We start from the raw sequence: 25210 nt of genomic DNA, 5'->3' as shown, positions 1-25210 counted from the left end.
CCTCAGTTGGTATGATTTGCACCTTGATAAGATCTTCTTGTTACGTTGTTTAACTATGATCGTTTGCAGTCCCCGCCACAGCCCGCAGTTTGTTGCCAAAGAGACAGGCCGGCAGAGCTACAGGGCCTAACCTGATGCACTAAAGAGTTGTGACTGACATTCTCCACTAGGCACATGTCTGCTATGCACCATGTATTATACACAGCACGTATAGTTATGCCCCGCATAATAAACGGATGGGCCCACAGTAAGTTCTAGAAACCAGTAAAAAAAAAAAACCGTTAACTCCTTCCCGAAAGCTAGACACAAACTAGGTCGTTGTTTTTCCATTCTCTTGGTTCCGGGAAATACCATCACAATCTACCGTCCTACATGCCTGCATAGCCTCTCCCTACGTAATTTCCACAGCCCCCTTCCCCTCACCCAGACAGTAAACTCGTCCTGATATCTTTCCTACCAAATGGAACCCACCATTCCTATCCCCTATCCTTTGTCACCACAAGGTTCCGTCCTCTTTGTCATTCTACCCTTTTATTCTGCTTCCTATAAAAATGACCTGACCTCCATCCTAATTGCCTGTATGCCAAATACCACGTTTCACGTGTTACCAAAACGTATGTACCAACCCACCAACTACATTTCTACCCTCCAAGCGAGGTGCGCGCTGGTAAGACACTGGACTCGTATTCGGGAGGAAGATGGTTCAAATCCCTTTCCAGACATCTAGTTTTAAATTTTCCTTGTTTTCGCTAAATCATTTAAGGGATATGCCTGGATGTTTGCTTCGAAAGACCACGGCTGATTTTCTTCTCCATCCTTTCACATTCCAGCTTGTGCTTTGTCTCTGTTGATCTCGACTTTTAGCAGTAAATACCTCTGTTTGCTCATCAACTTTTCAGTCCCCTTATTTCGCGTCCTCCTACACACATCCGCCCCCATACCCCCCCCCCCCCCGCCCCCGCCCCCATACACACACAGTCCCTCTGCACTGGATATAAATTGTTGTTGTTTGATGCAGCTCTCCATGCTACTCTATCCTCTGCAAGCTTCTTCATCTCCCAGTAGCTACTGCAACCTACATCCTTCTGAATCTGCTTAGTGTATTCATCTCTTGATCTTCCTCTAAGATTTTTTACACTCCACGCTGCCCTCCAATACTAAATTGGTGATCCCTTTGTAACGTCTCTTAGCAAAAGACATATTATGTAATAAAGAGAAAACATTGTGTGTCATGTTTTGTTCTTGTATAGAATTATGTACTTTTTTTGTATTTAGATAATATCTGTGTCGGCGATTACTGAAACCGCCACAGACGATACTTATTAAATATCAAACAAAGATGAGAATAGGTGACTAGTATAAATAGTAAAAAACGAAAATTAATTTCTCTGTCGTCTTCTTGGAGTTACGTGAGTAGGATGGCCTGTGACGTTATATTGTACGCTAGCATAGCATTCTTTTGTCAAGATTGTGAGAGGGACGCCATTAGACATAGCCTTGGAAAGGTATGTGATTAATTGATTTGTTTAAATGTTTTGAATAGAGTTACTTAGTGAAACCTTGCATTATGATTTGTAATAAGCTTGCCTGGTATTTTATCCCATCCCTTTAAGACATTTTCAGTTATTTAAATATTATTCGTGGTGCAGAGCTGCGCTACGAACGAACGAGCCGCTGCCGCGGCGCATTCAAACTGCATTAAATGAAATCTATCATACCGCAAAGAAGCGGGCAGGTAATAGTGAAGTAAAATTATTTCTTTCAGCTTTCGTAATAGCAGAGCAGAGCAGCAGATTTTATGATGTGTTTTACAGGTTGACACGGGCTGCTGATAATATATTACTAACAGTGCAAAAAGATAATTTACCTTCATAACATAAAAGAAATCTTGCTGTGCTTAGTTCTGGTCTGGCAAACCTTATAGTAAAAACATCTTTTTTCTCCGATAATAGTCTCATGTTCTCGTGTTAGCCGTGGTACTTATTGGTGTTTTACTGTTAACAAAAATCCACGGCAAACTTTTGATGTTGAACAATCATTGCGTACTGTAACATCAGTATTGATAACAAAGTAATTTTCATCAACCTTTTCAATAACTATAAAGTAAGGAAGATATGTTGAACTTTATAGTGAGTTACAGTAACGAAAAAATGTTCCTTTAATAGAAAGCCAGATCCAGAAGAATAAGAAAATAATATATTTTGTTTTGTTGAAAATTAATGATCCAAAGAAAGTCACAGCACAGCATCACTAAAAGGTATTTCGGGGCTCTTTTCGTAGTGACATATTTTATTTCATATATTAGTTGTTACGCGAGTAATAATAAAACAAAGAAAATAATAATAGAGCCAGCGAAACTCCCTTGATGCTTCAGAACATGTCCTACCAACCGATCCCTTCTTCTAGTCAAGTTGTGCCACAGACTCCTCTTCTCCCCAATTCTATTCAATACCTCCTCTTTAGTTATGTGATTTACCCATCTAATCTTATATAATCTTATATGAATTACAGTTCAATATAAAGTTCACTAAACATCTCTTATGCAAAGACACATCAGTCTTTATGACTCTAGCTGTGAGGCTACTGACGAGTCATTGACGTAACCCTGTAGATGTGTTGAGAGCTGTACCGGGTGATTTTATCGATAATCAGCTCGCTCCCCATAGAATCACGTGACTTTAATTACAGATGTCCCGCAACGGATAACTTAATTAATGTTTTTTATTAAACTGGGGTGGCCCTAACATACGAGAAACATGGGCGCTGTAACTCATAACATGATAAAATAGGGAGTTCCATCAAACTTCCTATTACAGTTTACGGTGGAATTCAAGTTAAACACAAGGACATGAAATCATTACGGTGACTGGATATTAACAGAAGTTACAACGGAATTAAAGTAACAGCACCTTGGCATACGTCAGGTAATAAGATGGAGGTGAATATGTTAAAGTTACACAACATTTGGGGAGAATAATGAAGTTCACGAAACTAGCACAGTGATGGCCCAACGTTAATCAGAGGGGGAAAGAAAGAACTACAGAAAGAATTATGCGTTCACTATCTTGACTGAGCACATATTGAGTTCGAGATTGCTAAGGAATGTACTTGAATTAATGTGTCTGAATTAGAAACGTAAAAGTCCTAACGTTCCATCTGAAAACTTCACGTAGCTCCTGTCACTTGGTTTGTGAACAGGGCGGTGGCTCATCGTACTTCGCATTACCGGTACCTGCGAGTTGAACATTCTGTCATCTGGTCTGCCTCTGGGACCGGAGTCGAAGTACCTCTCTAGTCTGAAGCGTCCTCTGGCGAGCCTCGGATGGATGCAAGTTCCACAAAGCGCGTCCAGCAAGAAGCAGAATATTGACTTGTGCATGATCTTTGTGACCAATATCAGTGATTCTTCCAACTGCCGACCAATCAGGTCAGCTCTAATAATACAACGTTCTCCTTTACATACTCAGTTTAAATACGCGTGAGTTTTTAGCAGGGTTCAGAAAGAAGCTCCCACCATCTGTCCTGTTCCATGTTGTAGCCAACCAGGCCATCACCACATTCAATTTCGATACCTTTCCTCCTACTCTAGATGTTATCCTGTGGCAGCTGTTTTTTTACTGTTTTTTAACAGAGTCAAAAACAAGTCAAGTGACTTGGTGCCAGCCTGACGGCTGCAGGTTCCGCGTTCTTGAACACAAAAGTGCCAGATGGCCTCCGGCCTCATTATACTTCGATACTATTGTTTCGGGTCTGGCGTTCTCTAGAATGCTGACAGGATGTCACAAAACTAAGCTGTTTTATCGTTTACCCTCGCCATGGCCTGCGGTGCCAACAAACTGCTCCCGTCATGTAGGACACAGCATAGAGCCATAGACGGTGCCTCTTTGGCAGAGTTCAGGCTGCGCGTAATATACTGTTCCGCATTTGTAACTGCGCTTCTGAACCCCTTGACGGCGTTTGTCCTTTGAAAAGCCCTTGTAAGACGTGTATGTATCTATTGTCTATTGTCAAACCACAATTTATGAAAGATGTTTCTATTTTATTAATAGGATTAAGTAGGAATAATTAATATTTGTCATTTTGGAAATAATTGTGGTAGCAGGGAAAGTCTGCACCAAAGTGTTGTTGGCGGGAGAGACCGCACATTGATATAATTTTAAAAAGGGCGGGAGGGACCGGGTGTGGATACATTTTAAGAAAAGAGCGGGAAAGATCGCGCATTCATACATTTTGTAATGGTAGCAAGGATTGTCTGCACCAGAAAGCATTATTGGCGGGAGAGACCGCACTTTAGCGTTCGTAGGAAGTCAGTAGTAAGCGAGATGTGAAGCGAGTCGGTAGCAGGTCTGAAGCGAGAGGTTGAGAGGAGCGGTGTACCTGCCAGCCACCAGCTATGATTTACAAGAGATTATAAACGGATGTACAGAGACGTCAGCTAACTATTATCATAAGAGGAACTAATATTATTGAATTATTTTTCTTGAGAAACTCAGGACTACTGAAGGTGTGTTTGCGCAATGCTAGTTGTAAGATTATTGTAAAAAGCAAGTCCCATTTGAACGTTTTTAAAATCATTTCATTACCAGCAGTAAATATTCGAAGAATCGTTTTCAGAATATATTGAATACTGATTATAATCCATCCCAAAAACCATCAACGTAAAACTTTGCAAAATTTTATTTTCGTCAAGAAAAAGTTTAACTATGAATTACGTATCTTCAGTCATTTATTTATAGTTGCAATCCAGAGACGACTCCATCCTTGTCCATGTGTGATATGCACATGGACATATTAATAATTATCTATTATTCCCTTTTAATTCTTCCTTGTGAAGAACATGCCGTTTTCCCATGTCAAGTGCCCATAAAAAAATTTCCAAGGTGTGTTCTCGAGTCAAGCACGTTTTATCATATCTATTTAACAGCAGCCTTTAATATGAGAGGCGATAATTCTCTTTCGTAGCACGTAGTGAAATTGACCTCTGTCGGTCGATAGAGTATAAGAGTGACGAAAGGGCGTTGCACGTCCGTTCGCGCAATTACCATATATTTCACACTAAAACACAATTTGACGTATACTGATGGCGATGAAGTGGCGTTGTTCGTTCACTCACGCGTTATTGTTGGTAATAAGATAAAAATTAATCTTGATAATTTTCTCCATTCAGTGTCAGCAATAAGAAGACGACTTCATCCTTGTCCATTTATGGTATGCACATGGGCATATTAGTAGCTATCTTTTGTTACTTTTTAATTCTTCCCTGTGAAGAACATGCCGTTTTCCATGTCAAGGGTCCATAAAATTTTCTTATGTGTCTTTTCTGGTCAAGCACGTTTTACCGTATCTTATCTAAATAACAATAGCCTTTAATATAAGAGGCGATAATCCTCTTTTGTAGCACGTAGTGAAATTGACCTCTGTCGGTCGATAGAATAAAAGGGCGATGAAAGAGCGTTGTACGTCCGTTCCCGCAATTACCATACTTTTTACACGTAAACATAATTTGACCTATGCTGGTCAACTGCTATTACATGGCGATGAAGTGGCGTTGTTCATTCACTCACGCGTTGTTTTTAGTAATAAGATAAAAATTAATCTTGATAATATTCTTCATTCAGTGCGTGCAGTAATGAGAAGTATATCTACATCAACTGATAAAAACACCTACTCGACCATCTGTGTACAGGTTATCCGAAATTATTGCATTTTGGCTTTTACATACTACAGTTTCGCTGTTTCATGTCTAATACCATATTTAATTAATAACGATGGTTGCATTATGCAGCATTCGTTGTGAAAGGGCCGATGCATTCTAATAGCGTAAGTCGGGGTAGTGTGTTCGCACTCATATAAATCCACGCATAGTTTGTTACATTTAAGTCAAAACCTGGTGCAGATCCTTTATGTTTCAGAGTTTTAACCTTTCTACAAGGTATTTGTTTCAAGATATAATTGCGTTGGTCTTTTATCTTCGACAGTCATGGTCTCAGTTAGACATGCGCAATGTTCCCCGCCATGTTGATAGGTCTACTTACAAGGGAACATCCCCATCGCACCCCCCTCAGATTTAGTTATAAGTTGGCACAGTGGACAGGCCTTGAAAAACTATACACAGATCAATCGAGAAAACAGGAAGAAGTTATGTGAAACTATGAAAAAAAAGCAAAATATACAAACTGAGTAGTCCATGCACAGGACAGGCAACATCAAGGCTAATGTGAGCACAGGAGCGCCGTGGTCCCGTGGTTAGCGTGAGCAGCTGCTGAACGAGAAGTCCTTGGTTCCAGTCTTCTCTCAAGTGAAAAGTTTAATTTTTTATTTTCAGACAACTATTATCTGTCCGTCCGATGCGATCACTTTTTTTGGGAGTGGTTATCACATCCACAAGAAAACCTAAATCGGGCAAGGTAGAAGAATCTTTTTACCCATTCGCCAAGTGTACAAGTTAGGTGGGTCGACAACATATTCATGTCATGTGACGCACATGCCGTCACCAGTGTCGAATAGAATACATCAGACGTGTTCCCCTGTGGAGGAATCGGTTGACCTATGACCTTGCCATCAAATGTATTCGGTTACCATTGGAGAGGCACGTCCTTTCGTCTAGTAATCGCACGGTTTTGCGGTGCGGTCGCAAAACACAGACACTAAACTTATTACAGTGAACAGAGACGTCAATGAACGAACGGACAGATCATAATTTTGTGAAAATAAAAAAAGTAAAATTTTCACGCGAGGGAAGATTTGAACCAAGGACCTCTCAAATCCGCAGCTGCTCACGCTAACCACGGGACCACGGCGCCCCTGAGCTCAGATTAGCCTTGGTGTTGCCTATCTTGGACATGGACTACTCAATTTGTATATTTTGCTATTTTTTTCATAGTTCCACACAACTTCTTCCTGTTTTCTCGATTGATCTGTGTTCAGTTTTTCAAGATCTATCCCCTGTGCCAACTTATAACCAAATCTGAGGCGGGTGCGATTGGGAGGTTCCCTTGTTAGTTTCACGTGATCTCCCGAGGCCCACCGCACGGCGTCCATGGGGACGACGCGCTCGCCGGAGCTTAAGTCTTTGTGGTGGCTTAGTACCTATACACCGCATTTTTAAAATGTGACGACGCCTATTCAGGCTGTTTTAGTTTTATTTCTAGACCATGCCCTCGTAGACATATTATAGAATCAGGTATATCTTCTGAAGAAGGCTCAATTACTTCGGCTGAAACCTAGGTAAAGGTTGGATTCATTACCGCAATCGAGGCTGATAGTTTCTTATATATTAGATTATCACGACTGCTGACTGAGCTGCAATGTTGAAAGTACTAACATTTAAACAGTCATTGACAAGAGGAATTGAATACGGAAATATAGCAACTGGATATGGCAATCACTGACATTAACTTTAATCATACTTGCACTCTTGTTTCTAGCTTAGGGTTAAATAAGATTGGCGAGTCTAGTTAATTTACTGAAATTTTAGTATGGTAAATGACAGTTTTTCCAAAAAAGGTCTCGTAACACAATGTATCTCTCAAATCCAACTGCACTTTCTCCCATACACTTAACATACATCTTTTATCTCTTATCTCCGCGAATCAAAGCTCAAATAACATTCCACAACACTTCCTCCGTATAAAATTTCACAAACAGTCCACACTAGCGTATTGCCAGTCCCATTACCCACTGTCATAGCCTCCTTCTCGCTTAAAAACACAAACTACATTTACTTCTAATTAGGTGAAGCAAGTGAATCAATCTATAATAATTGTTGCAGCATATAATTCTTCATCTTGTGAAAAAACATATATGCTGGCGCTCTATCAAACGCCTAAAGCTATTGAATTCGTTGGAGTTTTAAGTATGGGCCGAGTCGAGGGCATTGTGACTGGACCGACCCCACCAGCCGGGAGCCTTCGCAAGGCCAGGGCAGCCGCCTTGACGAAAGAGCGAGGGGAATGGAAGCTGGATTTTACCAGAGTACAATGGAGTGAGGATAAGATGGTTGGTTGCGGCACTAGCGCACGGCTGTAGGAGCTGGCTCCAAAGATGGCGGCGTTCGCAATGGGACAGACTATGACAACTACGAAGTATTCAGAAATTCAGTTGTTATCCCATGTTTCATCATAGCACAAAACGAACCACATCAGCATACTCACAGGACTGAGGTGCACCTATTGGGACATTAATATTATAAATATCGTCGAAACTACAGAAGTCAGGTAGCCACAGTAAATGGATAATCTTACACTAACCCTTAAAAAAAAAGTAATTGTTGAGAACTTCATGAGATCATCGCAGACAAGGTATTGCATGATAGCTTACGACTGTAGCTATCATCCTTGAAATCCACACATTATACATGTTTTATAGATTAAGTTATTACGTTTTTATATCTTTTTAATTATGTAAATATCTCAGATCATTGCATTCTCCCAGTTACACAGCAAATGAACACAGTAAGACATTTCCTATATCTTTCCCTGCTTAACCATGTAACATATATCTAGGTTATTATTTCTTTATAATTAATATGATTACAAGTCAATTCAGCCAATATCAAACAACACTTGTGATTTGAAAATGATGTGTTGTTTGTAATGTTTAATACCGCTATTAGATAGAATGTAAAAGGACATATCTAGTAAGCAGACGAACTCTGTTGTTTTGCATGTTTTAACAACTATTTCTCTGTTATCTGTCATAAGCACACATGCGAAAAATTTATATTTTAATTAATTATGGTTAAACTATTGTATACAGAATAAAGTGTTTGACCTCAATGCAACTGGAAGGAAACGAAATTGTGATTAAGTCATATGTCAAATTTGTAATTCGATTATTTTTCGAATGGTGGCCCATTTTCTGTATTTTTAGGTACAAGCACGTTGTACCCCTTGCTGGAGGTGGGGGAGGGAGGGAGGTGGAGAGCAAGTTCTTAAAAGTGCGAGAAAGCAGTGGCTTCTGGTCTTTTTGCGTCTGGTGGTCAGCCCTAACAGGTCAGAGCTGAGGTAACATGTTGGTGAGCTGATAGCGCGGTTTCAGACTTGTGAAAGTGCTAGCGTTTGGGTGGCAACCGGTAGTGTGAATACTTTAGCATTTGTTCGTAGCTGAAAAATTTTCGAGCTAAGTGGGACTTAAGCTCTGTGATCTGGCTGGAAGTAACATTTTTTGTCTAAGTTTGGAATAACCAAATAATGTTAGTTCATGTAACATCAAGGTAAACGGTGCAGTAACATTAATGTGACCACCTGACAGATTCTTGAATAACCACCTTTTGCAGTGTGGACGTGCTGGAACAGTCAGTGAGCTCCCGGAAGATACCGACAGCGATGTGGAGCCATGCTGATTTCAGTTCCGCGGCCATCTGCACTAGTCTGAAAAAAATGTGTGTGAAGTCTTATGGGACTTAAGTGGTAAAGTCATCAGTCTCTAAGCTTACACACAACTTAACCTAAATTATCCTAAGGACAAACACACACACCCATTCCCGAGGGAGGACTCGAACCTCCGCCGGGACCAGCCGCACAGTCCATGACAGCAGCGCCTTAGACCGCTCGGATAATCCCGGGCGGCGCACTAGTCTGCGTTTGGTGGCCAGCAGAATACGGTAAACTCATCCTGGTGCTCTTGGAACGGCGCAAGTGCACTGAGAGCTGTGTGACAGGTTGCATCGTCCTGCAGATAGATATCATCTTGACGAGGAAAAGCAAACCGCAGGTAGAGGTGGATGTGGTCCCCAAGAATAGATGTATATTTGTGTTACTCCATTACTCTTTCCAGAATGACGAGGTCACCAGCGAAAACATTCTCGAGACCATAATGCTCCCTCCTCCCATCTGGACCCCTTGCTTTCAAACGTTTCACGGCGCAAACGCCAATGGCCATCTGTCCAATGGAGCGTAAAGCATCATTCATCTGAAAAGGCCACCTGTCGCCCTTCAGTGGATGTCCGTCTGTGGTACTGGCGTTCGAATTCCGTCCATTGTCGCCGATGAACAGCAGTCAGCGTGGGTGCATGAACCAGACGCCTACTGCGGAGACCTGCAGGCAGTAACGTTCGCTCAACGGTCGTTAGTTCATCAGGGCGGTCAGTTGATCAAGAGTTCCACGTCTGCTCGCTCGTATACACCTCCACATCAGTCTTTCACCTCTATTACCAAAGCCCGTGGTGCACCACAGTTGCCTGGGGGCCTGTTTTTGATAGCGCCATTTTCTCTTGCACGGAATATGCTAACCGCAGTGGCACACTAAAAGTTTACAAACTCAGCCGTTTCGGAAATGCTACCACCCTGCCCAAAAGCCAACGATGATGCCCTTTTGGACGTCAAATAAATCGCTCTGTTTCCGCACTACGGTAACGGCCACATTGTTTCCCCCGTCCCCGGACGCGTTTTATACACTGAGGTTTCATACACTTGGATAGTGATGAGCACATACACAGATGGCGACAGTGTCGCGTACACAATGCACACTACTGGCCATTAAAATTGCTACACCACGAAGTTGACGTGCTACAGAAACGAAATTTAACCGACAGGAAGAAGATATTCTGATATGCAAGTGATTAGCTTTTCAGAGCATTCGCACAAGGTTGGCGCCGGTGGCAACACCTACAACGTGCTGACACGAGGAAAGTTTCCAACCGATTTCTCATTCACAAACAGCAGTTGACCGGCGTTGCCTGGTGAAACGTTCTTGTGATACCTCGTGTAACGAGGAGAAATGCGTACCATCACGTTTCCGACTTTGATAAAGGTCGGATTGTCGTACCCTTGACGCTGCATCACAGACAGGAGCGCCAGCGATGATGTACTCAACGACGAACATGGGTGCAGAAATGGCAAAACGTCATTTTTTCGGATGAATCCAGGTTCTGTTTACAGCATCATGATGATCGCCTCCGTGTTTGGCGACATCGCGGTGAACGCACATTGGAAGCATGTATTCGTCATCGCCATACTGGCGTATCACCTGGCGTGATGGTATGGGGTGGCATTGGTTACATGTCTTGGTCACCTCTTGTCCGCATAGACGACACTATGAACAGTGGACGTTACACTTCAAATGTGTTATAACCCGTGGCTCTACCCTTCATTCGATTCCCGCGAAACCCTACATTTCAGCAGGATAATGCACGACCGCATGTTGCAGGTCCTGTACGGGCTTTTCTGGATATAGAAAACGTTCAACTGCTGCCCTGGCCAGCACATTCTCCAGATCTCTCACCAATTGAAAACGTCTGGTCAATGGTGGCCGAGCAACTGGCTCGTCACAATACGCCAGTCACTCCTCTTGATGAACTGTGGTATCGTGTTGAAGCTGCATGGGCAGCTGTACCTGTACACGCCATCCAAGCTCTGTTTGACTCAATGCTCAGGCGTATCAAGGCCGTTATTACGGCCAGAGTTGGTTGTTCTGGGTACTGATTTCTCAGGATCTATGCACCTAAATTGCGTGAAAATGTAATCACATATCAGTTCTAGTATAATATATTTGTCCAAAGAATACCCGCTTATCACCTTCATTTCTTCTTGGTGTAGCAATTTTAATGGCCAGTGCTGTATAAAACGACCGTGCACTGGCGGAGCAGTCATTTGTACCCTGATGGTACACGTGAAAAGTTTTCCGACATGATTATGGCCACACGACGGGGATTAACAGACTTTTGTACGTGTAATGGAACTTGGAGCTAGACCTGTGGGACACTCAATTTCGGAAATCGATAGGGAATTCAGTATTCTGAGATCCACAGTGTCAAGAGCGTGCCGAGAATATCAAATTTCATACATTAACTCTCACCACGGACAATGCAGTGGCTGACGGCCTTCACTTAACGACCAAGAACAGCAGCGTTTGCGGAAAATTTGTAAGTGCTGACAGACAAGCATCACGGTGTGGAATAACTTCAGAAATCAACGTTGGACGCACGACAAACGTATCCGCTAGGACAGTGTGGCGAAATTTGATGTCAATGAGCTGTGGCAGCAGACGACTGACACGAGTGCTTTTGCTCACAGCATGACATCGCCTGCAGCTTCTCTCCTCGGCTGGCGACCGTATCGATTGGATCTAGCTGACTGAGAAACCGTAGCCCAGTCAGATGAGAGCCGATTTCAGCTGTTAAGAGCTGATGTTAGGGTTGCTGCGTGGCGCAGACCCTACGAAGCCATGGACTCAACTTGTGAACAAGGCACTGTGCAAGCTGATGGTGGTTATATAATGGTGTGGGCTGCGTTTGAATGGAATGGACTGGGTCCTCAAGTCCAACTGAAAGTATCGTGGACTGGAAATGGTCGTGTCTGACTAATTATAGACCTTTTGCAGCTATTAATAGACTTCATTTTCCCAAACAATGATGGAATTTTTGTGGATGACAATGCGCCATGACACCCGGCAACAACTGTTCGAGATTGGTTTGAAGAACATTCTGGAGAATTCAAGTGAATGACTTGCCCATCCACGTCGCTGAATATCATTGCCACCGAATATGTATGGGACACAATCGAGGCGTCAGTTAGCGCACAAAATCCTGCACCGGCAACACATTTGCAGTTATGGACGGCTATAGAGGCAGCCTAACTCAGCATTTCTGCAGAGGATTTCTAACGACTTGCAAAGCCCATGCCATATCGAGTTGCTGCACTACACTAGGCAAAACCAAGTCCGAAGCGATATTAGAAAATATTCTGTGACTTCTGTCACCTTAGTATGTACCCTCCACTGCTAGTGCTGCCATCTGCACTGTGTGAGTGGTCGAATACAGGTGGTGGTCACATAAATGTGACTGGACCGTGCGTAATAAAATGAAAACCGAAGTAATTACTGATGTCAGTGGCTTCCTAAGTCTCATGCTAAAAATAGTTGAATTGAAACGTTCCAGCAGGTCTGCTCTACGTTCACTGGACAAAATTATTAGTCACACCCTTAACAGAACACTCTGGTAGCCTGTAGATGGTGTAGGGCTAGCACAAGGCAGTCACGTGACTCTCTACTGCCTATGTAAGACATGGCTGTGAAGTGGTCAGTATGTGCCAGTCAGTTGTACGGAATCGACGCAATAAGAGAAATCGACACGGGGACGTGACTGAATGACAGGAAGGAGTTATTGTGTTTGGAAGTGCCCGTTACGATAGTGTGAATGAAGTTGCCTCTCTAAGGCATAATTTTGATGTTTCATACTTCACGTTTGCTGTGTAAGGGATCACATTTCCAGGTGGAGTTATCAAATTGTTAATCATTTATTGGTTGATACTAGGTAGCCTCATACTAACATTTTTGTAGAGTTGTATGCTTTGAGGATAATTTCGCACTGGCCCTGACAGCAGGGAGAACGAGGGCTTCCGCAGTCCAGCCGTGTGCTGGAGGCAGGCAGTTTTATGCTCTAAAAAGAATGGGACGACGGGTTCGTTTGCTGCCTAGGACTGCTGTCCCGTCGAGAAGCTGGTGGAACTGGATCCTCGTGGCGGCGTGCCGTTGCTAAGAAAGAATCGGGGGCGAGGCGATGCTGAAAACTTAAAATCATACAGGTAGTAGCCTTTTCAGCACGGAGGTATGTGCGAGGAATGCCTGTCGCAGATACGAGCTATTGACCGCAGAAGTTCTCACGTAGACGCGAAGGCGAATTCCCGCCACAAGGCAGTGAAACGAACCTGGTTGGCTGTACTTGTAGTTCGAGGAGGAGTTACAATTAGTTCTAGAGGTTTCTACGGAAACGAGTATGAGCTGAAGGCTGTTAGCTGACACTTTATGACTCGTAGAGTAGGAGGTATTCCGTTTGTGACGGGCTTGGTGATTGGCTGCTTAGTGAGTGCTCGCTAACGAGGGGAGGTTTGCTCTAAACTGGACTTCGCGCGGCTAAATTCTCTCTGGCGGTTGTCGAGAGGACACACATCGCTGGATACCGTTGCGAGATATTGCTGGCAAAGAACCAGTGAACAGTCTCACTATTTAATTTGATGAAGTGCTGATTTCGCCACTAGGAACGGTATCATTCGTTTTTCTGTCAGCAGAGAAACGAATCTGTGCTGCTTTGTGAAGACTAAGGCATTTGAAGTGCTTCTTTATGACCACACACTTCTGCTCCTAGCTTATGAGCAAGCAGAGCTCTTGATTTGTGTCCGGCGTTGTGCTGAAGTACTTTAGACCGTAGGAGTTTGTAGACACTACTTGACATCCTCTGTGTGCTCAGAATTTACAACTACGGAACGCACATTGTCTGGCCGATGACCGGCAACAGTGCGCAGATGACGCTGCAGAAATACCCTCCTCAGCACTGAATTCGGTGATATACGCACCACGACTCGGCAGACAGGGAATCTTTAACAGTAAATATGTTAAGTTGCATTCATTTGATCATAGAGCTCTTTACTGTCACGGCCAGTCAGGGTGGAGGCTTTCGTAACTTAGATACTAATCAGTACCAGCCTTTCACTATTTCCGTCGAATAAACAGGGGCGTAATTTCGACTGAACTCTTAGATGTTTTTCAGATCTCAAATTTGGAGTTAACATTCTAGATCAGTACTTGTTCTATTTTCATATTTTTCTTTGAGCAGGTTTTTTTCAATAAATATTTTATCAGTACCCAATTGTTCTACTTTTCCTAGGATTAGATTCCAAATACCGATATTGATTAACTTAGAGTAGAGTATAGTCACAACTTGGGGAACTAATTCACACGTTATCCTCGCTTGCAGGTTGTCAGTGGCGTGGTTAATTTGATTGACTTTTAGGCGCGACCATTCCATTGCGATCCCCGCCATCACATACATACGCGCCGTATGCTACCAAAACACCACATTGCACTCTGGGGTAGCATTCGGCCCGATCTGTTGGTGTATCAACAACTAAAATCCCCATCGACGCACAAGTCGCCGAAGTGGCGTCAAATCGAAAGACTTGCACCCGGCGAACGGTCTACCCGACGGGAGGCCCTAGTCAGACGACATTTAAATTTAACTGTCCAATGTGTATCTCTTTTAAATGATGAAAGGCGTCGAGAGAACCGACGGCCCAATGAGACGTTTAACCGGCAATGTGTGGAAGATGTAGTTCATGGTGGAGGTTTGTCTGTCATGTTTTAAATGGTGTTGTTTGTAACATATCTTTGGCCCATTCTGTAGTGTCAGCGAGAAAACCCTTGAGACATTCGCGGCTGCACTTTCGTGTGTCCAAGTAAGTGTCGATTTACTTCTGGAGGAGTTAGAGTGAATACTACACACAGACAAAATATTAGATCACTTTATTAAAACTTGAATTACTAACCTTGGAAACAATCCACGTCCACCACAGTAACGATATGTGTACACTGAGGTGACGAAAAGCATGCGATACCTCTTAATACCGTGTCGAACATCATTTTCTCCAGCTTAGTGCAACTCGACATGGCGTGGATTCAACAAATCACTAGAAGTCCCGTACAGAAATAGTGAGCCGTGCTGCTTCTATAGCTGTCCATAACTGCCAAAGGTGCCAGTACAGGATTTTGTGCACGACCTGACCTCTCGATTATGTCCCATAAATGTTCGGTGGGATTCATCTCCAGGTGTCCAGAATGTTCTCAAAACCTGAATTGAATAATTGTGGCGCAGTGAGATGGCAAATTGTCATCCATAAAAATCCTATCGTTGTTGGGAACATGAAGTCCACGAATGACTGCAGATGGTCTCAACTGGTTCAATTTGACCAGAGGACACAGTCCATTTATTCATTTCATGTAAACACGGCCCGCACCATTACAGAGCCACCACCAACTTGCAAAGGCCTCGTTGACATATACTGCCAAAGCTGATTAACGTCAGATTTCGCCGCACTATCCAAACGCATAAGTTGGTCATACGACCCACATTGATTTCTGCGGTTATTTCACGCATTGTTGCTTGTCTGTGAGCACTGACAACTCTACGTCAACGCCACTGCTCTCGGTGGTGAGAGAAAATGCCTGGATTTCGGTATTTTCGGCCTACTGTACACTGTGGATCTCGGAATATTGGATTCACTAGCGATTTCCGGAATGTCCCATGTGTATAGCTCCAACTACCATTCCACTTTCAAAGTCTGTTAATTCCCGTCGTGCGGCCATGATCACGTTCGAAACATTTGCACATGAATCGCCTGAGTACAAATGACAGCTCCACCAATGCACTGGCCTTTTATACCTCGTGTACGTGATACGGCAATGGCAAGGAAAGCGTTTCTGAAGGAGAGAAATTTGTTAACTTCGAGTATAGATTTAAGTGTCAGGAAGTCATTTCTGAAAGTATTTGTATGGAGTGTAGCCATGTATGGAAGTGAAACATGGACGGTAAATAGTTTGGACAAGAAGAGAATAGAAGCTTTCGAAATGTGTTACTACAGAAGAATGCTGAAGATTAGATGGGTAGATCACATAACTAATGAGGAAGTATTGAATAGGATTGGGGAGAAGAGAAGCTTGTGGCACAACTTGACCAGTAGAAAGGATCGGTTGGTAGGACATGTTCTGAGGCATCAAGGGATCACCAATTTAGTATTGGAGGGCAGTGTGGAGGGTAAAAATCGTAGGGGGAGACCAAGAGATGAATACACTAAGAAGATTCAGAAGGATGTAGGTTGCAGTAGGTACTGGGAGATGAAGCTTGCACAGGATAGAGTAGCATGGATAGCTGCATCAAACCAGTCTCAGGACTGAAGACCACAACAACAACAACAACAACGTGATACGGCCGCCATCTGCAAACGTGCATATTGCTATCCCATGACTTTTGTCACCTCATTGTATTTGTTACTGTCGCTGAACACTATGACTTACCACAAAACACAGTGATAGTCATCTCTCACTGTACAACTGACTGTTGACTTTGACAAATGGTTCAAATGGCTCTGAGCAGTATGGGACTTAACTTCTGAGGTCATCAGTCCCCTCGAACTTAGAACTACTTAAACCTAACTAACCTAAGGTCATCACACACATCCATGCCCGAGGCAAATACAATCTGGCTTCTAATACAATTCGCGCTGCTCGATCTGAGGTAAGACGATGCTGTCGTCGCAAGCGATGATTGCTGAGTTCTCTGAGCGGCGCTACGCTCTGTCGTAAGTAACCTTCCGGCAGCGACGGCGTATGGAAACTCTTGAGGCCGCGTCTTCGCCGACGTCTCTCATTCGTTCCGTCTCAGACAGAGACTGTCCTTACTGGAGGTAGCAACTCACTTTTCGGAGGACTCCACACATTCATTCAAGTTATCGTTGTTTATTTCAGCATTCTTCTACATCATCGTGATGAATATGTGATGAACACTCACGTTCCGTAAGTTCACAACAGCTATGTTGACACGGCTTGCACGCAGAGGTTTCTGTTTTGGTATACACTCAGGCTAGCTATCACATCTCGAGTGGCCCTCTAAAACACTCGATCTTAATCCCATTCAGAATGTCGTGACTATCTAAAACATCGAGTGGAATGTAGTCGTCAACATCCTCGCAGTTTGATAGAGTTGCGGGATGTAATAGTTAATGACTAGCTTAGCTGGGTATCGCCTGCCTGAATAAATTTCCTCAGCTAAGACATGCCATTATCAAGGCTATAAGCGACGTTAACGCGGTGTTAGCGTGATATGTCGTAGGGGTGACCACTTTTTTGTTCGGGCTGCTTATAAGTAATTTCAATTCTTACCAACAGGCACGACCTAGAATGTATAAAATTTTACTCGAAGTGTTATTTCTTGTCAGTGCACAACATAAACCGTAGATGGATTGTTTTTGACACCACAAAACTAAATGAACTGTGGATTCTCAAAGTTTAAAAGTAACCAACTTCTCCAAAGCCAGTTAATACCAGTCGCGAAATTTAACATCGCCGTTCATTACGCCAAGCCAATGTAAGAACCCTTTCCCATTCCTTGACAGCTGAGGGGTGTTAATGGTTCACAGACAGCGATGGCCACTGAAAATTACGTCATACTGGTGTAGTAATTTAATTATGTCTGAAGAAAAACAATCGCATCAGCTTGTTAACTCATGAAAATTATTTTATTCTTCCTAGTAGGGAAACTGCACCTTTCTTGTTTAATTTTCTTGCAAGAAAACATCACCAACTTGATATCATACGAGATCTGTTTGGAAAGTAAGGTCCAAAGAGGCACAAAATAGAAACCACAGTGAAAATCAAAAACTATTTATTCGCGACATTTAGCCACACCTTCCAGCTACCTGTCTAAATATTAGCCGCTCCGACATTCGTTATGCTGTTGTACAAACTTTCCAGTACCCTCGTCACAGAAAGCAGCCGCCTGTACTTACCGTCAATTCTCTACGCTTGTCTGACTTTCGTTGTTTGTGCCAAAATGTTGTCTTCGTAGCCTGCAGTTCATGTGAGCAGAGAAGAACATTGGAGGGAGCCAATTAAGGGCTGTATTGTGGGGGATCAAACACTTCCCATCGAAAACGCTGCAGGAGCTTCTACATTGCCCCTGCAGAATGAGGCTGAGAATTGTCCTGAAGAAAAAGAAACGCATAACATTTATATAAAGTGGGCTGCATAGCTTCAGGCGAAATCTCTCACCAGGCTTCTGTACTTGGCAGGAGAGATTTTTGTTGTAGGCATTTCTACTCGATTACTGTGCCCTCAGAACTGAAAATAGCGATGAGATGTGATAAATGGTCGTACTAGACACTGCCCAACACATCTGCGCAGTGTTTCATCGGATTTTTGCAGTGGTCTCCATTTTTCGCCAAATTTAAGGAGAAAAAAAGACACGTGCGAGATAATCAGCCCCAGTAATCGGTCCGGTGCTTAAATCTGGGCGATAATACTGACAGTACGGAGTTATAACCTCCTGAAAGCACCGCTTTTAAACTCTCTCGCGCACCGTTTGTCTGTCATTCGTTCCGCCTCACTTCACCCGCTTAATGCCCGAAGTATTGTACAATGAGTAAGTGGTAAGCGAAATACTGTTGCGACACTGATAACATGCTTTGTTCAAAGCGCGCTGTTTCTTACTTGCAGCTGTTGCCAGAGATCTCTTTGTTTTGAAAATTTTAGTGTAGCTGTTAAAAATAAAGTGTAAATGAATGAAGTGAAAGAGTGTGCCAGTAACTAAGTAGCGTAGTGCTATTATATTATTATCTTCGCTGTTGTGTGTTATTTCCTTTGGCTTTTAAATCTGGTACTGTTAAAGTGATTTGCAGGAGCTCCACTATTCTTCAACGTGAATGGCACGATTGAATATTGTAAATCGAAAATCATTAAGTTCATTTCATAATAATTCTTCATTTGCTTAGGTTTATTCATTTTGATTTTGACGCATGTATAGGGCCTACAGCTGCAGAATATCCGGAGAAAATATTGAACGTACAGTATTTGTATGTTTGTTTATCAGTCTACATAGTCACATTACTTACTATTTTTCGGCACTCGAATATGATTTCGGAACATATTGGACAGATGTGTCCACTTTCCCTATCCAGCCTTCAACATCCCGCTAATAGGAGAGCTCTGGTTGTCACTGCCCTCTCGGATACCAGGCAGCTGATTTGAGATGGAGCGAGTGACAAACAAACGGCGCGCGCGAGAAGTTAAAAGCTGTACTTACAGAAGGCCATAAATGAGTACTGTCAGAATTATGGCCCAAATTTTCACGCAGGATTGATTGCTGATACTGATACACTATGTGATCAAAATTATCCTGACATCCCCAGAATCATACGTTTTTCATATTAGGTGCATTGTGCTGCCACCTACTGCCAGGTACTCCATATCAGCGACCTCAGTAGTCACTACACATCGTGAGAGAGCAGAATGGGGCGCTCCACGGAATTCACATATTTCGAACGTGGTCAGGTGATTGGGTGTCACTTGTGTCATACGTCTGTAAGCAAGATTTCCACACTCCTAAACATCCCTACGTCCAATGTTTCCAATGTGATAGCGAAGTAGAAACGTGAAGGGACATGTACAGCACAAAAGCGTACAGGCCGGCCTCGTCTGTGGCCTGACAGAGACCGCCGACTGTTGAAGAGGGTCGTAATGTGTAATAGGCAGACATCTATCCAGGCCATCAAACAGGAATTCCAAACTGCATCAGGATCCACTGACAGTAAGGCGGGAGGTGAGAAAACTTGGGTTTCATGGTCGAGCGGCTGCTCATAAGTCACACATCACGCCGGTAAATGCCAAACGACGCCTCGTTTGGTGTAAGGAGCGTAAACATTGGACGACTGAACAGTGGAAAAACGTTTTATGGAGTGACGAATCACGGTACACAATGTGGTGATCAAAAGGCAGGGTGTGGGTATGGCGAATGCTCGGTGAACGTCATCTGACAGCGTGTGTAGTGCCAACAGTAAAATTCGCAGGCGGTGGTGTGATGATGTGGTCGTATTTTTCATGGAGGGGGCTTACACGCTTTGTTGTTTTGCGTGGCACTATCACAGCCCAGCCCTACTTTGATGTTTTAAGCACCTTCTTGCTTCCCACCGTTGAAGAGCAATTCGGGGATGGCGATTGCGTCTTTCAACACGATCGAGCAGCTGTTCATAATGCACGGTCTGTGACGGAGTGGTTACATGACAAGAACATCTCTGTAATGGACTGGCCTGCACAGAGTCCTGAACTGGATCCTATAGAACACCTTTGGGATCTTTTGGAACGCCGACTTCGTGCCGGGCCTCACCGACAGACATCGATATCTCTCTTCAGTGCAGCACTCTGTGACTAATGGGCTGCCATTCCCCAAGAAACCTTCCAGCACCTGATTGAACGTATGCCTGCGAGAGTGGAAGCTGTCATCAAGGCTAAGGGTGGGGCGACACCATATTAAATTCCAACATTACCGATGGAGGGCGCCACGAACTTGTAAGTAATTTTCAGCCAGGTGTCCGGATACTTTTGATCACATAGCGTATCTTGCAAAAGTGCTTTTTTCTCCTTAAGATACGTGGTCAAGTAGGTGGTGTTTCCTTATTGGCATCGAAATTATTTTATGATCACTGATATGAGGGGGCTACACAGATAAAGTTCAATAAAGCTACCAAATAGAATGTAACAGCAAAGAAGTATTAAGGCGTTCCTGTGATGAAGCTTGGTTGATTGCCTTGCGTCCATCCAGAGATGATGATACCACAGAAAACATCATTGTCTTTGTTCTTTTTTGTGGGGTCTCACAGCAATACCAACAGCGTCTTCAGATAGACTAATTCAACCTTGTCTTCCTAGTAAAATTATTGATCATTAAGATAAACCGAGACCAGTCGTGGATCCTTGGTCAAGTCCTATGAAACATCTCCATAATTTCTTTCCAATTAATGAATAATGTAGCGTAAAGCGCCGTTTTCACAGGCAACGCAAACTTGTACATGCATGCCCGCAGCATCGCATAGGCCAGTCAAGTAACCTGTGGAAAAATCCTACGGTCCTGACAGCTAAAAAATTGAAAGCCGTTTAACTTACTGGCCTCATGAACCACCTCCCCCCACACCTCCCGTCCCCGCCCCCACACCCACCCACTGTACACAATGGCAATGGCCGAAGAGTTTCCCCAATTCCCTCTAGGTGGATACGCTCTCATTCTGATTTCTTCGTTCCAGGGCACAAGTCTTCAGTCGTTTGCTTGTGTACGTGAATAAATGGCATTACGGTAAAAAATGGCTCTGAGCACTATGGGACTTAAGTTCTGAGCTCATCAGTCCCCTAGAACTTAGAACTACTTAAACCTAACTAACCTAAGGACATCACACACATCCATACCCGAGGCAGGATTCGAACCTGCGACCGTAGCGGTCGCGCGGTTCCAGACTGTTTGCCCCGGCCGGTCGTTACGGTAAAAATTGGATTTGTCTTCAACTAGTAAATAAATACTTTGTAAAGTGGCAAATGATCTTAAGCCACGTTAAAGGAATCTCATAGTAGCTTTCAGCAATTCCTTATTATCATTAATTTGTAACAAAGTAACACTGCATCATTTAAAGTGATGTAACGTATTCCAAAAGTATTATAACTGAAAGCATGTACTTACTGAGGTTCGTACCTCTAAAGGTATTTAAATTTCAGTATAATGATAATAATTTCTAGTTCAGCCATCGAGTGTAGATATTATGATGAATTGCAGGCACAAAATTTATTTGTCCCTTCAGAGATTGAAAGCTTTCTAGATCTATTTAAAATTCCATGTCAGTGCAGTGCGGTAGCGTTCCTATTGACAAAATCACTGATTGATCATTGTCCTGAAATACAAAGTTCGTTACAAAATTAAGTGGCAGATTTTATATTTATAACACCCTTGAGCTGTCAGAACCTTGACTCACTCCAGAATTAAAAAAAAGACAGAATTGCTGAGGTAAAAGCCTTACCTTCCAGTGTACATTCAGGTCATTATAAATAGAAGCGTTAATTTCACGTAACAATTTAGAAAGTGTGCTTTTAGGGGTACAGTGATAGTGAAGATGTAATCGATTTCTGTACAGAGGAAGAATTGTAACTCAAAATTAATTGAAAAGTAGTTTTACTCATTGAATTACTTTTTGAACGACACTTGCTACTCTTCTAACAACATTCTCATTCGTGTGTTTGATACCTCCTGTGAGCAAACTGACGTCTGGAAAGTGGGGCCCCAACGCGAACGTACTCCATTCCACAGCCAGTAGTCACCTGCTTTTCGGTTGCAGAGTATGAATGCCCAGTTAACGAAAGATCTCATCATACTAGAAAAATAGAGTGCCTGCCTGAGACCTACTAGAGTATTCATTATCGGGTACTGCCCCACAAAATGTCAGATCATTCCTACGATTCAAAAGAAGGAACAAACTAATGAATGACCAGCGTCACCCGCTACACAACCATCAACACGTGCCCAAGTCTTAAATCTAGACAAAGTTTCATATACTGTACAACCAACAGGCACTTACATAAAGTTACTACAGCAGGAATACATCCAGAAGCCCTTATTAGAGAGGAAGATCTACCCCAGGGCTCGTACTTAGATTGGCGAACTCGAAAACGTTGAACGACTTCGTACGGGCCCGGGGCGACCAAAGGAACTTCAGAACAGGTGGGACTACACATACACTGAAAAGTGTCAGTGTAGTGAAACACAAACCATGGAACACCTAATTTGCTCGTTAGTAGATGCACCCAGAGAATGGACTCAAGAAGACCTAATAGATTGTACCGAAAAAGTTGAAGCCTAAACCGAATTCTGTATGAGCGAAATATCGTATATCCTATATTTTTTATGTATTTGTGTATTTGAATATTATGTTTTTACATAAACATACCTATTTTGCATTTTAAGTTACGTTTTTCTCCTTTTTCAATTGCTATATGTAGGAATTTGTCGCCCTGGAGAAAGCATTCGACAAAGTCAAATGGTACAAGATGTTCGAAATTCTGAGAAAAATAGGGGTAAACTGTAGGGAAAGACGGGTAATATACACTGAGAGCTGAAGAAACTGTTACACCTGCCTAATATCGTGTAGGCCCCCGCGAGCACGCAGAAGTACCGCAACACGACTTGGCATGGACTCAGCTAATGTCTGAGGTAGTGGTGCTGGGAATTGACACCAGGGCAGGCCATAAGTCTGACAGAGTACGAGGGGGCGGAGATCTCTTCTGAACAGCACGTTGCAAGGCATCCCAGATATGCTCAGTAATGTTAACGTCAGGGGAGCTTGGTGGCCAGCGGAAGAGTTTAAACCCAGAAGAGTGTTTCTGGAGCGACTTTTTAGCAATTATAGACATATGAGGTATCGCGTTGTCCTGCTGAAATTGCCCAAGTCCGTCGGAATGCACAATGGTCATGAATTGATGCAGGTAATCAGACAAGATGCTTACGTACGTGTCACCTGTCAGAGTCGTATCTAGATGTATCAGGGGTCCCATATCATTCCAACTGCACACGCCCCACACCATTACAGAGCCTCCACCAGCTTGAACAGCCCCCTGCTGACACGCAGGGTCCGTGGATTCATGAGGTTGTCTCCATACCCGTAAACGCCAATCCGCTCGATACAATTTGAAAAGAGACTCGTCCGACCAAGCAGTCCATTGCCGGTGTTGACGGGCCCATGAAAGGCTTAAAGCCTTATGTTGTGCAATCATTAATGGTAGAGGAGTGGATCTTCGTCTTCGAAAGCCCATATCGATGATGTTTCGTTGAATGGTTCGCACGCTGACACATGTTGATACCCCAGCATTGAAATCTGCAGCAATTTGCTGAAGGGTTGCTCTTCTATCACGTTGGACGATTCTCTTCAGTCGTCGTTGGTCCCATTCTTGCAGGGCATTTTTCCGGCCGCAGCGATGTCTGATGCTTTACCGGATTCCTGATATTCACAGTACACTCGTGAAATGGTCGTACGGGAAAATCCCCACTTCATCGCTACCGCGGAGATGCTACGTCCCATCGCTCGTGTGCCGACTGTAGCAGCACGTTCAAAGTCATTTAAATCTTGATAACCTGGCATTGTAGCAGCAGTAACCGATCTAACAACTGCGCCAGACATTTGTTGTCTTACATAGGCGTTGCCGATCGGAGTACCGCATTCTGCCTGTTCACATATCTCTGTATTTGAATAGGCATCTCTCTACTAGTTTCTTTGGCGCTTCAGTGTAAATTACAAACAAGAATCAAGAAGGCACAATAAAAGTGTGACGAAAAACGAAGCGTGTGGATTAAAAAGGATGTAAGGCAGGGTTGTAGTCTTTCGGTCCTTCTGTTCAAGCTATACATCGAAGAAGCAATGACGGAAATAAAAGATAGATTCAAATTCGGAATTAATATTCAAAGTGAAAGGATATCAACGATAAGATTCACTGCTTATATTGCTATCCTCAGTGAAAGTGAAGAAGAATTGCAGCACATATTGAATGGATGAACAGTCTAACGGGTACAGAATACGGATTGAGAGTAAATCAAGGAAAGACGAAAATAAAGAGAAGTAACAGAAATGAAAACAGTGAGAAACTTAACATCAAAATTGGTGAACGCGAAGTAGATGAAGTTAAGGAATTCTGCTACCTAAGCAGCAAAATAATCCATGATGAGTGGAGCAGGGAGGACATAGAAAGCAGATTAATACTGGCAAAAAGGTTATTCATGGCCAGTAGAAGTCAACTAGTATCAAACATAGGCCTTAATTTAAGGAAGAATTTTCTGAGAATGTAGTTCGGAGCACAGCACTGTATGATAGTGGAACATGGGGAAACCGTAACAGAAGAGAATGGAAGCAGTTGAGATAAT

This window comes from Schistocerca americana, chromosome 2 (genome assembly GCF_021461395.2).
Source record: "Schistocerca americana isolate TAMUIC-IGC-003095 chromosome 2, iqSchAmer2.1, whole genome shotgun sequence".
Classification (NCBI taxonomy): domain Eukaryota; kingdom Metazoa; phylum Arthropoda; class Insecta; order Orthoptera; family Acrididae; genus Schistocerca; species Schistocerca americana.
This window is presented reverse-complemented; position numbering follows the sequence as displayed.